Below are 16,775 nucleotides of genomic sequence, written 5' to 3'. Positions count from 1 at the left end.
TGCCCACCAACACCACAGTACAAGCAGAGTCCCTGGGTAAGTCTCCTCTGCTGCTCAGTTGAAGTTAACCAAGTGTTATCATCTAGCATTGATTCAGACCCTGGTTTTGGAGTACTGGTGAACTCTGGCAGGCGATGGAACACGGACAATTGCTGGCCCTGTTTGTCTTCCGTACATAACTGTATTCGACTGGCGACAAGGATGGAGAGTTGAATGAACTATTCTAGGCCGATGGAATCATTGTATGCAGCCAGATGCAGCCGCAGCCTTGACTGATGCACTGCTGACAGGTGGTGAGGAGCAAATGCACATTCCAACCACTGACAGTAGTGACAGTTCTAAACTTTGCATAATTGTTAATAGACATTTTCCCTTGGCAGAGATAATAAAGTTGCTCACCAACAGAATGGTCTCCAACAGGTTTTTCCGAAAACTTCACTGTTGTCTGTCTTATCTCTGGTCTTCTGTTACAGAATGTGGACACAGAAGCAGATTAAAGAAGCAAGAGGGTGTTTTTATTCTCAGTTTGAGCAAAACGGGTTATGGTAGGAAAGTAAGCAGTTTTATGAATGGTTGAAATGAGTGATGAGAATAATAACAGGACTTTCCTTTATTACAGGTGCAGGAGATTGTAGACGGAGAAGAAGATGGATGGTGAGCACATACCTCATCTTTGGGCTAAGTATCCAGGTAATCCTTACACACATATTCAGGAAACAAGAAGAAAGGGAAGACATTTTGGAGGTAATTGGAGATACACGCTGGAGATATTCACTGGAATTCATAGCTGGAGATCAGGAGAACAGGTAAGTAGTCCACTTCACACAAATGAGACCCGACAAAGAGGTGAGATGAGGTGTGAGCTTAAGTAGCAGTGAGCACTTAAGAGCTTAAGTTGACAAGGGTGTATGTGTACTTGTAGTGTACTGTAAATCTTAAAGTATAACATAATATTAGTAAACAAAGGCCACTTAAATATATTTAAAGTGAGAACACTTTCATAACTACATTTGTGAAGTACACTTAAAAATGCATTATGTAATAATATCAGATTAAAAGCACTATACTAAAGCACATGTAAAGTAATTAAATTAAACTTAAAACTAGATTTTGACTGTAGTGTTATTTGTAATTAAAATTTTTCAAAGACGATTTCTGAGACATATTTCAAAGACAATAATTCTGACAAAAAGTTAATTCTAAAATTATATATAAAGACGTAGGGGAGCGCGGGGCACAACGCGGGGTTAGTTGTAACACACATTTTTTAAATATTTCCACACATGCTAGCATAACCAAATTTACAGTATTTACTAGTTACCATATCAACATTATATAGAGGAAAAAAGTGCACCAAAATTCAAAAGTATTTTGAAGATATCAAAATTTTGCGTTTTATGGTATATACCATTTAAATCCATCAGTATAAGATTCTACCATTAGTCTTTCATTTAATCTGTGTTGATTATGTTTTAAACTTAAGCTAATTTCAACGATTTTTTTCGTTTGTACAAAGATGTCTGCTGTTAGCAACAGCACCTCAAGTAGCACTGAGACTAAAGATATGTGAGGAGAACAATGTAATTAACGACTACAGCAACGACTACAGCAAAGCAGCTGTTCTCCGCTAGTAGATGGTTACAATAGAATGCCACAAAGTAGCAGTTGAAGTCGCGAAAGCGCAATATGACGTTGGAATGCCGTTGCCGTTCCAGCAGTGGAGGCTGCTTAAAGTCCCTAATCGCTCTAGCGCACGGCGCAACTATGTTAGCGTTTAGCTTAGCCCCATTCATTCCTTAGGTTCCAAACAGGGATGAATTTAGAAGCCACCAAACACTTCCATGTTTTCCCTATTTAAAGATGGTTACATGAGTAGTTACACGAGTAAGTGTGGTGACACAAAATAAAACGTGGTGATTTTCTAAGCAGATAAAAAATGATAACTATAATGTATGGCGGAAGAGCACGTCGCAGCACTTCGACCACGGCGCAGTAATATCATCATGCGTCGAGGTCGAAGTGCTGCGACGTGCTCACTTGAGCGATGATATTACTGCGCCGAGGTCGAAGTGCTGCGAAGTGCTCTTCCGCCATACATTATAGTTATAATTTTTTATCCGCTTAGAAAATCGCCACGTTTTACTACTCATGTAACCATCTTTAAATAGGGAAAACATGGAAGTGTTTGGTGCCTTCTAAATTCATCCCTATTTGGATCCTAAGGAATGAATGGTGCTAAGCTAAACGCTAACATAGTTGCGCCGTGCGCTAGAGCGATTAAGTGCACGCACTGAGACGGGAGAGGTACGTATCAACTCGACTAAGTTGAGGGAAGAACATATTAGAATATGGAAAACCAGTGGCGTTTTCCTTTAAGATTTGAGCAATAATGGCTAGTACTGTTTTGATAGTGTCTGACACAGTTTCGTACAGATATATCATGGTGATCATTGTGTTTGTCTAATGAATGTGGTCTCCTCAGCAATAAACTATCCGCGCGCTCCTTTTTTGATTGCTGCTCTCAGAAATCAGAGCTTTGTCTGGAGTTATATCAACTCGACAAAAATATCCTAAAAACAGTCCTAACTTCAAACCTTTTGAAATCCAACTGTAAAAACGCATTACAGTACATTAGCCCTTTTCGTGAATGTCATACAAGAAGAGGAAAGCGATGTTTGATCAAAGCTTTTGGAGGGTCCAAATGAATTGTTGCACTCTGTTGATAAAAAACTCGTAAATGATCACAGACTCCCGCAACACATGATCTAAGTTACTTCAAGCCAGCTCTATTGTCATTCTGCTATGAATAGGCTACTGAACACTTTCTTTCCATTTCTATTTTTTTTTTTTTTTTCAGCTTCTTTTTTTCTACTAGTGTTCTTATTTAAGATTGTGGATGCTTGTCTCTTGTCAAATTTGTACACAAAGTCTCACTGGAAAATAAGAATAAAGCTATTTTTCTTTTTTGATAAAGTTTTAAATGGAAAATATTTACAGTTATAATTTTAATTAAAAAAAAGAATACTTTCTTTAGTTATACAAGGCATATTTGTTAAATGAAAACTACGAATCGAACAGATTTGCATTTAAAATGGCATTTTCATGTAATTTGACAAACTTCTGGTTTAAGCCACGCCCACTTCCGGATCTATCTGAATACAGATACAAATAATTTTGAGATTGTCACAGATACAGATACAAATAATGGTTCCGCTGCACACCCCTAATCTGAAGTATCTGAAGTCTCGTGTCAAAACAAACAGCATGAGTCGTCAGTAATTCTGCCTCTAGAGGCCACTCCCGTACTGTATAATGACAACGGAACTTCTTAGCCGCTCCAGCAAAAGATGCAACCCGGAAAAACTATCGTTATGGATTTTTGCAGAAAACCGATAGTTCCATCAATTGACTAACCGATCAATCAGTCGACTTCTAGCCACCCCATCATTTATACTGACACCTTATACTGATGACAATACAATCCATGTGCATTTACTTGCTGATAAAATAACTGTGTTTATGGGTAACACTTTAGAATAATGGTCTGTTGTTAACGAGTAACTATGCACGAATTAATAGGTAGTACTACATTAACATTTAACTTAATACTATTATCTAATAGAGAAGCAAGCAAGATCAACTATAGCAGTGGTAGCAAATTTAGGACAAAGGTAGTTCCTTATTAGATATTTGATAATTATTAAATAAAAATATCCTCATTGAGAACTACTTGCGAACTCTGACCAATTTAGTAAGGAATAATTGACGACGGGCCATTGAATTATTAGAAAAATAATGTAGTATGTAGTAATAACTCCACTTCGCGTCGTGGCTGCATCGCCATTTATAAGTAAGTATAAGTAATCCAGTAGTCCAGATCACTAGTAGTTCCTGCAAGCTGACAAGGTGTCACGAATTCGGTCTATGAACTTCCGTTCACTCACCACCAGAGGTCACTCGCTCACCACATTTACTCTCACACCATACATCACACTGGACTGCATTTCCCATCATCCATTGCACTGATGACATATACACAGCTGATTACACTGATTGCACTTACACAGCTGAATGCTCTGATCACACAATCACACACCCTATATAAACCATGGACTTCCTCTCAGTCACTGCCGAGTATTGTTCTGCGTGTAGCACTCTCCAAGTGTTAGCTGCCTTACCAAGCCATTCTGTGTTTATGTTTAACTTTGTGTTTAGTTCTGCATATATCCCTCTCCTAGTGATAGCTGCTTTACCGAGCCTTTCTGTGTTTGTTTAGTCTTGTCTTCTTAGTTGTCTTAGTCTTGCCTTGCCTGTTTCCTTGTGTTCTGATTTCTGCTGTTGTACCTTGGATTAACCCTTTGCCTGCTGTCTCGGACTCTGTTCGCCCCTGCCCAGATTATTGCTTGTGTACCTGGATTACCCCTCTCGTCTATCCCTCTGGATATTGTTCGCCGATCGGAGACCACGCCCGTTCACTTGAGTACTCTTCTGCCTTGCCCTCTATATACATGTTTGCCATTTGTGTGACCCTGCCTGTTATGACCATGTCTCTGACTAATAAAGCTTTGCAATTGGATCCGCACGCCTCACATCTCGTTGACCACGTTACACAAGATAACGTTTGAGTAATTAGTGAGGGGTTCATGTATTTTTAGGTTGTATATCTGACACATACTGTACAGTTATACATTTATGTGAGGCACTAGTGATATTTTACCAGTAGGTCATTTGGAGTGGGATACATATTGAACTGACATAAAACAGAGTTCATAATTGTGAACTAATTCAATCATGAGTTTGTCAGCATAACTTCCTAATTATTAAAATTTTTAAGTGAATTATCGTTTTAATTATTATTCTGTTTTTGTTTGAAATAAACAGAGAACATCCATCCTTTGGTAAGAGTAGTAGTCACAATTTTTAAATGTAGCCGACTTATTTGGGGGATATCATATTTATAAATTAGTTTCCACAAAGAACCCAATTGTTCACTTTTAAGACGTTACTCTTGTGATTAGTAATTAATTGGTTATTCTTTATTAATTGGTCATAGTTCGCAAGTAGTTATCAATGAGGAGATTTTTATTTAATAATTATCACATATCTAATAAGGAACTACCTTTGTCCTAAATTTGCTACCACTTACTGCTTAGTTAATCTTGCTTCTCTATTAGTTAATAGTATTAAGTTAAGTGTTAATGTAGTACTACCTATTACTTCCTGCATAGTTACTTGTTAACAACGGACCATTATTCTAAAGTATGAATATACTTGCCAAGATGGGCACTTTGACATAACTTTGTGTGTATTTGTACTGAGTAGTGACCAAATTCACCACTCACATGCTGTGTGACAGGTAGCTTTCTATATGTGTGCTATGGCTGTGTGTGCTCTGAAATGTTTCTGGTGTCATCAGACAACTGTCACGGGATGGTCGAGAGATGAGGCGAGGACTCAAGTGCAGGAGAAAGTGGGTCTTTTAATAATAAAGAGCAACAAAAAATGAACAAAAACCACCCCGAAGGGGAAAAACAGGCAGGCAGGCAGAGAACCACAGCACAAGTAACCAAACCCACACACGACATGAAACATCCGACATTAAACAACGTAACAGCACAGGACTGCATACACCAGTAGACTATATGGGGAGCCAAACGAGGAGGACACAGGTGAAGTAACTGAAACAATAATGAGATAACAAGGAGGGCGGGGTCAGACAATAGACAGGAGAGCACATGGCACCAACAACAAACAACAAGCCATGTGCTAACACACACAGTGACATCTGGTGGCCAACCAGGGCACACCAGCAGGGCCGTGACACAACCCCCCCTTTAAGGAGCGGATTCCAGACGCTCCACACACTAAAACTGAAATCAAAATGTCTAGGAGGTGGGCCAGGCCCATGTAGCGGCAGAGGGGGACCTGGGGACTGAGGCAGCGCCGGCGTAATGGGGACCCAGGGCAGAACCCGCGGCCACCACAGCGGTGTGTGTGGAGCTGCCACCTGGGAACGGGCAATGACAGGCTCTGCCGTTTCGGGAGACTTGTGAGCGGACACCTCTGCCTCGGGAGAACTGCGAACGGGAACCTTGTGAGCGAACGCCGCCGCCTCAGGAACTTTGTGAGCGGGAACTGCCGCCTCGGGAGCTTTGAGAGCGGACCCCGCCGCCTCGGGAGCTTTGAGAGCGGGAACTGCCACCTCGGGAGCTCTGTGAGCGGGAACTGCCGCCTCGGGAGTCTTGTGTGCGGACACCGCCGCTTCAGGGATCCTGTGAGGATCTGGAGCGGCCACCGCCGCTTCGGGACGATCGTGAACGGCTACCGCCGCCTCGGGAACCTTGTGTGCAGACACCGCCGCCTCGGGAACCTTGTGTGCGGACACCGCCGCCTCGGGAGGATCGTGAACGGCTACCGCCGCCTCGGGAACCTTGTGTGCAGACACCGCCGCCTCGTGAACCTTGTGAGCGGACACCGCCGCCTCGGGAACCTTGTATGCGGACACCGCCGCCTCGGGAGGATCGTGAGCGGACACCGCCACCTCAGGAACCTTGTGAGCGGCCACCGCCGTTTCGGGACGATCGTGAACGGCTACCGCCGCCTCGGGAACCTTGTGAGCGGACACCGCCGCTTCGGGGATCCTGTGAGGATCGTGAGCGGCCACCGCCGCCTCAGGAACCTTGTGAGCGGCCACCGCCGTTTCGGGTATCCTGTGAGGATCGTGAGCGGCCGCCACCGCCTCAGGAACCTTGTGAGCGGCCACCGCCGTTTCGGGGATCCTGTGAGGATCGTGAGCGGCCGCCACCGCCTCAGGAACCTTGTGAGCGGCCACCGCCGTTCGGGGCGATCATGAACGGCTACCGCCACCTCGGGAACCTTGTGAGCGGACAGCGCCGCCGGGGATCCTGTGAGGATCGTGGCGGCCACCACCGCCTCAGGAAACTTGTGGCGGCCACCGCCGTTCGGGGATCCTGTGAGGATCGTGAGCGGCCGCCACCGCCTCAGGAACCTTGTGAGCGGCCACCGCCGTTTCGGGACGATCGTGAACGGCTACCGCCACCTCGGGAACCTTGTGAGCGGACAGCGCCGCTTCGGGGATCCTGTGAGGATCGTGAGCGGCCACCACCGCCTCAGGAAACTTGTGAGCGGCCACCGCCGTTTCGGGGATCCTGTGAGGATCGTGAGCGGCCACCGCCGCCTCGGAAGAACTGTGTGCGGGCACCGCCGCCTCGAGAGGATCGTGAGCGGGCACCGCCGCTTCGGCAGCTTTGTGAGCGGGCACCGCCACCTCGAGAGGATCGTGAGCGGGCACCGCCGCCTCGGGAGTCTTGTGAGCCGGCACCGCAGCCTCGGGAGGAGCGCGAGCAGACCACGCCGCTCGCAATGACATCAGTGGGGGTTCCCGCACGCTTCGTATCAGCCCGGGACGCTCTGGGAGCGGGCTGGAGGTACTGGGTGCGGCAGACGAGGCCTCTGACGCCCCTTTGATTGCCACTGGGGGCACTGTAGCTTCGTCGGCCACTACTGGGGGCACTGCGGCTTCTGCAGCTTCGTCGGCCACCACTGGAGGCGCTGCAGCTTCGGCGAGCCCTGCCTGAGGCACCCCAGCCACCCTAGCTGGGGAACGTGCCAGAAACTCCACAAATTCCCCAAACGTCAGGTGGTCTAGCCCCCTCATCCTCCACCATTTGAGGGGCTCCTCAAGGGCACTATTGAAAAGGTCCTTGAGGGCCGCATCATTGTACCCCAAACTCTCTCACATCAGTGCCCTGCTGACGGAGGGAGCTCAGGGCCTGGAACTGGAGGATGCGTTGGTAGAGGGGGCTGCTGACGTTAGAGGCTGGTGGATGGTGTGAGCCCATTCTCCGCTGAGTCCTCATTTGGCTGTTACGTTCTGTCACGGGATGGTCGAGAGATGAGGCGAGGACTCAAGTGCAGGAGAAAGTGGGTCTTTTAATAATAAAGAGCAACAAAAAATGAACAAAAACCACCCCGAAGGGGAAAAACAGGCAGGCAGGCAGAGAACCACAGCACAAGTAACCAAACCCACACACGACATGAAACATCCGACATTAAACAACGTAACAGCACAGGACTGCATACACCAGGAGACTATATGGGGAGCCAAACGAGGAGGACACAGGTGAAGTAACTGAAACAATAATGAGATAACAAGGAGGGCGGGGTCAGACAATAGACAGGAGAGCACATGGCACCAACAACAAACAACAAGCCATGTGCTAACACACACAGTGACATCTGGTGGCCAACCAGGGCACACCAGCAGGGCCGTGACAACAACAAGCAAGGAAAATCACTTGAACGTTTAAAGTGGAAAACGCATGCAAATGATAAATGTTCGTGACAACACTGAACTATAACATCTCTACCAGTTGTCAAATTTCTACTGTTTGCTGCATCTCATTTTGAAGGCTGCGCCCTCTGGAGGTCATATTTGTTGGCTGTAGTCATTGAGGCTGCCTCATTCCAGAAAAGTAACCATTACATTCCAAAGTAAAAAATAAATTACAATAATTTATGCCTCACAAGGAAACACAGCCAATTTTGTAATGGTTACTTAGCTTATAATAATGATCACTGACCAAATTTGATCTTTGGAGGGAGCAGACATGGAAATGAGACACAGCAAGTATCTCGCTCACTCCTATTCCTGGGTTAAGTGCTCAAAAACATCTACAGTATTCAGTATAATAGTGTAATAATGTAACTACAGTGCTGTGTGAAAATGGCTGTTCAAAGCAATGGGTTACTGGCCTTATCACAATAAATACACTCTCTATACACTATCTATAGTAGATCTTGGTCAGGCTAGATGTCATATTGAATTATTCCTGGATGAAAATGAGGTTATGAAGGGCAGACTTGCAGTCTTTTCAATGGTTCTTAGTTATAAAAAATATTGGTTATCCCTCAGCACCCTCATTGTTTAGGGTCAGTCAGATGTTCTCAGCTTCATGTTTTCAGGGGTTATACCTTCCTTTCGTTTTTTTCTTTGGCAAAGAGAAAAGCTTTTAAACTTCTCTTGATTTACCAGAGCAACATAAAATAATGTCAAATTTAGGGTTTAGGTTCCACCAGAGGATGTCCAGACTAATATTTACAGACACACACAGTGTATTAGCGGTGGATTACACGTCTAACGAACATCATAAAGTGGGTCATTTCACAGAGACAGGCACACAAACCACAAATCTGCAAACAGCACATACCTCACAAAGCTTTCATTTTAATGGCATTATGAAACTGAACTGGTGAATCTGCTTGTTTTATGCAATCCCATACATTTCTAGAAAGATTCTTCATGAGCCAACAAGAAATAGAGCTGCTTAAATCAGCAGCCCCTATGTATCTGGATCAAAGAGCACGGAGGTAAATAAATCCACAGCAGTAAATGCAGATATATGATCTGCTGCTTGAGACCATTATTTTTTTTATATTTCTGTAAGACAGCAGCTGTGATTAAATAGAGCCACTGCTTCTCAGATGCTTCTCCTGAGAGAAAGATCATAGTAATCTCATACGTGTCTCTTCCAGAGTTTCAAAGAGAACTGTGCTCAGGTTTGCCAAAATATTCTGTCAAGATAGTTTTCTCTAAAACAAAATCAAATCTAATCAAATTCTTCCAAGATCTAATGATCAGAGATTGTTAATTTTACAGCTCTACTGTACATGAACAACAAGTGTTTCATTTGAGACAAATTTAAAAAGAAACATGACTGAGGGATAAAAGCACAGTTTCTTTTCTCAGGGTTATCAAAACTCTGTGTTAAGCATGAAGCTACGGAACAGCACCAAACATACAGTATTTCAGACTCACGGTATCTCATCGTTTAGCTTTCTAACGAGACAGCGGCGTTATCAGAGCTTGCTGACGTATGTGACTACCTAACACGCTGATCCTCAAACACTCACGTTCACTGATATTAAGGAAAGATCACGGTGAAGTTCTCATCAACCTAAACTTGCAAATAGGAAGAAACAAACTTGTTTTCAAGGAGAACGAAAGTGAGAAAAGCACTTACTTTGGAGCATCTGAGAGCCATAGTGCCATTTACATGAACATCCTGTGGCTGCAGGACTAAAAATAGAGCGGCCGGGCCAGTTTGCACTTTTCCATGCGCCCAATGGATTTGTTATGAGAGTGGCACATTGGGAAGGCCCAAGCAGACGCCGGGCCGTGAACTGGGCTCAGATCACGCGAGGTCAAGCAGGAGCAACAGCTGTGTGCGGATCCGTCCGTCTGTGGGCAGGTGAAGGTGTTTTCTCTCAGGAGAGTGTGTCTCACAGTGTCTGTGTCCGCATTGGCAAACACAGCTCTCCACATTATCCCCGCAAATCCTGCATAATCTGTGCCTCAAAAGTCATTACGCCATAACTATTGAGCAAAAGGTTATTCAGAACGAATCCCGCTCTCCCGCTCGCTGAAGGATGTCCTCTATCATATGGAAAGGTCCAGAGTGTTTAGAAGGATCCTAGGGGTTCACGGAAGCTTTCTGTAGTCGAGGGAGTAATTGGCATAAAAAAGTTCAGCTGTTTGAATGTTTATCAGCATAACAAACGGCACATTCTTTCTGTGTAACTTTACGTTCTCACTGAAGGACTCGCTGAGCTCTGTTTGTGACACATTTTAACCACTTTCTTCGCAAAATAACGAGGTAGAGTGAATCTCACTGGAAACTGGATGGGTCATGACTCCAAAATCAAAAAAAGAAAATTAAAAGGATTGTTCACCCAAAGCGTCACTTCTGTATTAATTTACTGACCCTCATGCCATTCCTATAATCTGTATGTGTTTTTCTTTCTTTCTTTAATTTTGTTTTAGTTTATGGACCAAAATCATGTTTTTACAGATTTTCCACACTTTAAGCCTTTTTCTGACCTTATTTTCACAACATTTAAACACAAAATGCCATTCACAACCAATTTAATTTACATTTGAATATGCTTCAGAAGATTCAATGAGAAAAAGAAAGTAAAAATAGTAAATGGTGTTCGTTTTAAAATATTGACTGTACGCATATTTCCCCCAAATTGTCATTACTGTAATCTCATTAATGTAATACAAAAAACATATATATATAAAATTCTATTGAGTAATGAACATGTTATTTAAATTCCAAAGTATGATTCTAAGTATACAGACATAAGAAAAAAAAACTGTGTAGGATTTACTTTGAAACTATTTTCACTTAAATTACAAGTAAATCTCACAAATAATACAAAGAAACAAGTAACACATTGTATTAAGGAGAATGTATTATTTGTTTTGTGAAAAACGTAGGACATCAGTAGTCTTTGTTTTGTTTACAATTTTGGATGGGATTGGATTTATGTATGTATGTGTCACAATTCAGCTGCTGCTACTGTATAGGGAAACGAGGAGACGGAGAATTCCACAAAAACCATCTTTATTATCCCAATGAAGAGTTACATACAGGTAGATGCAAACGTAGCAGGGGGAACAGACATATAACAGCGGACAGGAAACAAGGGGCAAAACACACTATAAATAGACAGAACTAACGAGGGGAAAACGAGACACACCTGGAATCAAATCAAACACAGCTCGGACTAAATTAACTAATAATGAACTAATAATAGGAAACTGACCAAATAAGGGTACAAGAGGGAGGGAAAAACAAGACATAGGGACACAGGACTGACAGTTACTCCCCCCTCCCGAAAGGCGTGTTCCGTGCTGTACAACATCCAATGGGGAGGGGAGGGGGAGGGGAGGGGGAGGGGAGGGGGAGGGGAGGGAGGGAGGGAGGGGGAGAGGGGGAGAGGGGGCCCTCAAGGGACAGGGACATGGACATGGACATGGACATGGACATGGAGACAGGACAGATGGCCTCCAGGGCGGCGCCCGTTCTGGGACCCACGGAGGAGCAGGGGACTTGGGAGGCCATGGCGGTACAGCTTACGTGGCCTTGGCCTCATCCCACGGCCTGGCCACTACAGCCGGTGCCATACTATTGAGGTGGACGGCGGGCTTGAGTGAGCCGCAGACGGCGGCGGGCATGACTTTGGAGCCGCTGACAGCGCCGGGCATGAGTGAGCGGCGGCTGACAGACTTGACTGACGAACTGTAGGCGAGACTGACGGCGGGCTGGTTCTGACATGGGACCGGACACTTCCCAGAAGATCTCTTCTCTCCAACTCAGTCCACTGGTGTCTGGGAGGCCCACAGGGCGATGGTAGTTGGTCCCGTGCCAGAACAGCGAGTTGAGCGTGTCATTGTTCAGTGCCGTACTCGCGCCGAGCCCGAAGAAATCCCCAGCGTACTCGTCGAAGTGGAGATCTCTTCGGGCTAGAGCAATGAACCGAGCGGCGGTTTCCATGCCGTGGGGAGAAAACAAACAGAACAAAAAACTGTTCAAAAAATGGAAACAAAACAGGGGAAAAAAGGCACCGCTCACTTTTTTGTTTCGGTCCGCTGTTCTGTCACGAATCGGCTGCTGCTACTGTGTAGGGAAACATGGAAGCGAGGAGACGGAGAATTCCACAAAAACCATCTTTATTATCACAATAAAGAGTTACATACAGGTAGATGCAGACGTATAACAGCGGACAGGAAACAAGGGGCAGAACACACTATAAACAGACAGAACTAACGAGGGGGAAACGAGACACACCTGGAATCAAATCAAACACAGCTGGGACTAAATTAACTAATAATGAACTAATAACAGGAAACTGACCAAATAAGGGCACAAGAGGGAGGGAAACACAAGACATGGGGACACAGGACTGAAAGTATGTATGCATTCATTTATTTATTTATTACAGTGCTTCATGGAAGTATTTTTGTACTGAATTGAATATTTACTGATTTTAATTTTGTTTGTACTTATTCAAAATATGAGCCATATAGGTTTATTAGTAGTAATAATAATAATAATAATAGGTTTTATTTTTAGTATAATTTAAATATAATTTACTATTTTTTGCTTTAGATTTTTTGGTGAAACTTTCTATGTGAGATTCCCCAGTACAAGATCCTCAAGAAACGTACCATGTGAGGCTTCCTGAAGTGAGTTATTTAACCTCATGGCATGCTCTTCTTAGGTCTGGAGGCATCAAACAAAGCATCCTATGGTGAGGTCCTGAGGTCTTCATGGTGAAGACATGTGAAGGCAGCTGTAGGACTGGGCTTCCCATGCCCTTTGGGCTGGAGCTGGACATCTCCCACAGGCCAGGCCAGCTTTAAATAGCATGCCCTCCCACCACAGATATTATTAGTAAGCTGCATGTGCTGTGCAGAGCCCACCATGAGGAAACCTCCTCATGGCCAAACTTCTGTCTTTATAAGCCCAAATTCCTCACTCGCTGACTCCAGCTACTTTTAGAGTAAAAGCAAAACCACACACCGCTTCCCACAATCGCACGCATTTCATGAACACTGGAAGTTAAGTGTGTTTCAGTCAGTGTCTTTATGGTCATAGCTGCATGTTCACATACAAGCATGTAGTCCTCTGGTGATGGGAAACGACATACTTTTGAAAATATGTGAGACAGCATGATACTAATTTATTAAGCATTATTAAGCTTTAGCTTTATTAATATTTCATGCCATTTTTCTTCTTTAGGTTCTTCAAGAAGGTTCACTTCCAGGCTTTAAAGCCCTTCTTTTTACCCTTATGATAACAACTCATATGTAAACATATATTACAAATATGTTTATTATGAATTAATTGCAATTGTGCAGTCAGCCAACTTTGCTCATACACAAAGCGTGTATATATAATTTCTGAGCTCAGAAAATCCTGACAGTAAAGCATCCAGGGACCTGTGGCTTATTATTTTCAGCGTAGTATGATCGGGACACACTAATCCTAATCTCACATATTTAGGATGGATAAAATGCAAACAGGGATGCAGCTGATGACTTAACTGAGCCTGATCCTCAAAAGACTGTTAAACACTACAAATATCATTTTATGAGCTTGAAACAACATAAGGAGAGTGAATAATGAGAGAACCGGACTCAGGTGTTTGTCAGCACTGGCTCAGTGTTGCTCTGTTTAGATGGCAAATCTGATTTCTAGAAACTTCTGTTCGGTTGTGTTTGCTGATTAAATCACCATGCATAATCACTCATGCAAATCTGAAATGAACTCATTGTGAAAGCATACAGTATGTGCATTATTAAACCGGCCCGGAGTCACAAAAACAGACTAACAGTCATTATTACAATGTTTCTGACTAAAAACCAAGTAATAAACTGAGTTTAATAAGCGTCTTGTTTAACAGCTCATTGTGACTGAAGTGAACGCTCATGTCTGAACAGACAACACTGACCTTGGCAAAGCGAGGTGTTTGTTCACGCACCACTGAATAAATGATATGAAGGCAGACGTGTGTGAGACAGTGATATAATGCAGTCAGCTGCATCTGCTCAGCACACACTGAACCAGCTCAGACAATCAAACAAACATCAGTCATTGTGCCAGTGCTAATGCATTGTGACATTCTGACGCTTCCCACAGATACAGGCGTCACGTTACAGATAAAGCACACCAATGGTCAACAAAGAACTTGATAATAAAATAATAAGTATTAGCCTATAAAAATTTAACACTGCTAGCTCATTATAGCCATGTTGTTTACAGCTGACAACTTGGTGCATTTATATAGGCTCCGTACTGTTATGTACAGATAGGTCCATATATATTTGGACATAGGCACAATTTTTGTTATTTTAGCTGTTTACTAAAATCATACAAGTCTGAATTGCAATCGGCAGCAGTGTCTGCATATGGCCCTGCCATACCCTCGTTGACCACATAAAAAAATAGCACCCTTAAAATACTTGTTGTTATTTACAGTTAATATAAACGAGGTGTGCATTTAAATTAAAATCAATTACCCAAACTTTATAGTCCTTTTTGAGCCACTGAAGTAGGACTTAAGCACATCTATATATGCAATTTCATAATTACTTCTATTGTCTTTGAAATATAATTTACTATTGAATGCACTGATAAGCATTTATGATAAACTAAAAAGTACTTTAATGTCACTTCTATTGAAAATTGTATATCACATATTTAAATAATTTTAATTACACATCTGTAATGATTAAGTTGCAATTCAGAACATTTAAAATATATGAACTGTAAATGCAACATTGAATTACACTGCAGTTAAAATGATAATCAAGTACTTTACATGTGCTTTAGTATGTCAGTCAACACATCAAAGCATGAATTAAAACATAATGCTTTAACCCTCTGGGGTCTGAGGGTGTTTTGGGGCCCCGGAGAAGTTTTGACATGCCCTGACATTTGTGCTTTTTTCAGTTGCTTATAAACATTTTAATTGCTAAAGTCTAAAAACACTGTATTCAGCACAAACTGGGCTACAATAATATGTGAGCAGCATGTAAAATGTAAAAAACGTAAAATGTAATTTTGACATTATTAGTGCACTTTTTGAAAGTGTACTTAAGTGTTTTATAGTCATGAAAGTATCTCTCTTTAAGTACCCCTAAGTGCCCTTTTCTTCATTAATATTATTCGCAAGTTCTTTTTTAAATATAGGGTTCAACGCGGCTAAAGGCACACCTTAAGAAAAAAATGTGCTATTCCCTGCACCTAAAATGCTCAATTGCAGAAAAAAAAATATATGCTTGTATTGAACATTAATGGAGCAACATATTCTGTGTGAAAATAAATCATACAAGTTGTTTATTTTGTTTAAAAATCTTATAAATGTATGAGGTGGTAAGGAGGTACAACACACGAGGTAAAAGGCACACAGTATTGATACAAATACTTCAGCTAAAATAATGTTTTTTTTTTTTTAATAATGTCTAAGTTAATACTTGTTCAAAACAATCACTTTAGCAACGTTTGTACTATTTTGAAAAATAAAAGAATTAATTTTTGTTCAATAAATTTACTGTCATTAAAATATGTTAATATAAAAGATGTATTTTAAAATACAGAAACAAAATCATTTTAATAAGTTAAGATTATGAAAGTATTGAAGGAGATCCAATAATAATTTAATACAGATTTACAGTAGTAACAACAAATTATATTTTATTATATAATACGATTAATATCATGTTTTTAAATATGATGGTTTCATTCTAAACATTGTGATTATCTCTAATATGGACACATACATAATATATATGATATTTATAACAACATAATATATGATATTTACCATCTGAATCTAACCATGTCATGTCAACAAATGGAAAAGTCAGCGATCTATTAATTATCAAGTTAATTACTGTGCGCCTTTAGCCCCAACAGCAGGGGCGCTTTTTACCCCAAATACCATACTTTTACATATTCTTCATTATTTAAAAACTGTTGCTTTAATTATCTTAAACAAAACTGAAAATCATAAAGAAGACCTTTGTCTCAAAATATATGCATTAAATCGAGCAATTCTCATTTGCTACTTGCATCTACAACATTTTAAAAAACATAAAATATTAGATCAAGTAAGCACAGAATCAACTTCGCGCTGCTACGCGCGATCGCGTCAAAGATCAGATAAATATACATGTGCATCTTGAAAAGCGGATGCTTTGGAAAGTGCTACGCCACGTTTTTGTGCCATCTAGTGGTTTAGATGAAAATAATATCAAAGGTGCCTTTTACCCCAGTGCGCCGTTAGCCCCATTGTACCCTACTTTTAAGATGTGAAGTATATTTTAAGGACGTTTAGAGATTTTTGTTTTTGCATGTCCATGTTGGCGTCTGTTTCCCTGTTAAATCAGTTTATCTGAACTA

The 16,775-nt window shown here is 42.1% G+C and overlaps 1 protein-coding gene across 1 annotated transcript in view; it reads right to left on the bottom strand.

Annotated features, from left to right (window-relative positions):
* Positions 1 to 10,061, bottom strand: part of atp2b2 (ATPase plasma membrane Ca2+ transporting 2) — a 147,429-nt gene extending 137,368 nt beyond the window's left edge. The window contains exon 1 of the mRNA XM_058791058.1: positions 10,044 to 10,061. The gene's annotated coding sequence lies outside the window, so the exon portion shown is untranslated. The remainder of the gene's footprint in view (positions 1 to 10,043) is intronic.
* Positions 10,062 to 16,775: the final 6,714 nt, after the last annotated feature.

This window comes from Onychostoma macrolepis, chromosome 11, assembly GCF_012432095.1.
Source record: "Onychostoma macrolepis isolate SWU-2019 chromosome 11, ASM1243209v1, whole genome shotgun sequence".
NCBI lineage: Eukaryota > Metazoa > Chordata > Actinopteri > Cypriniformes > Cyprinidae > Onychostoma > Onychostoma macrolepis.
The sequence above is the reverse complement of the archived record's forward strand: the minus strand, read 5'-3'. Positions and strand labels throughout refer to the sequence as shown.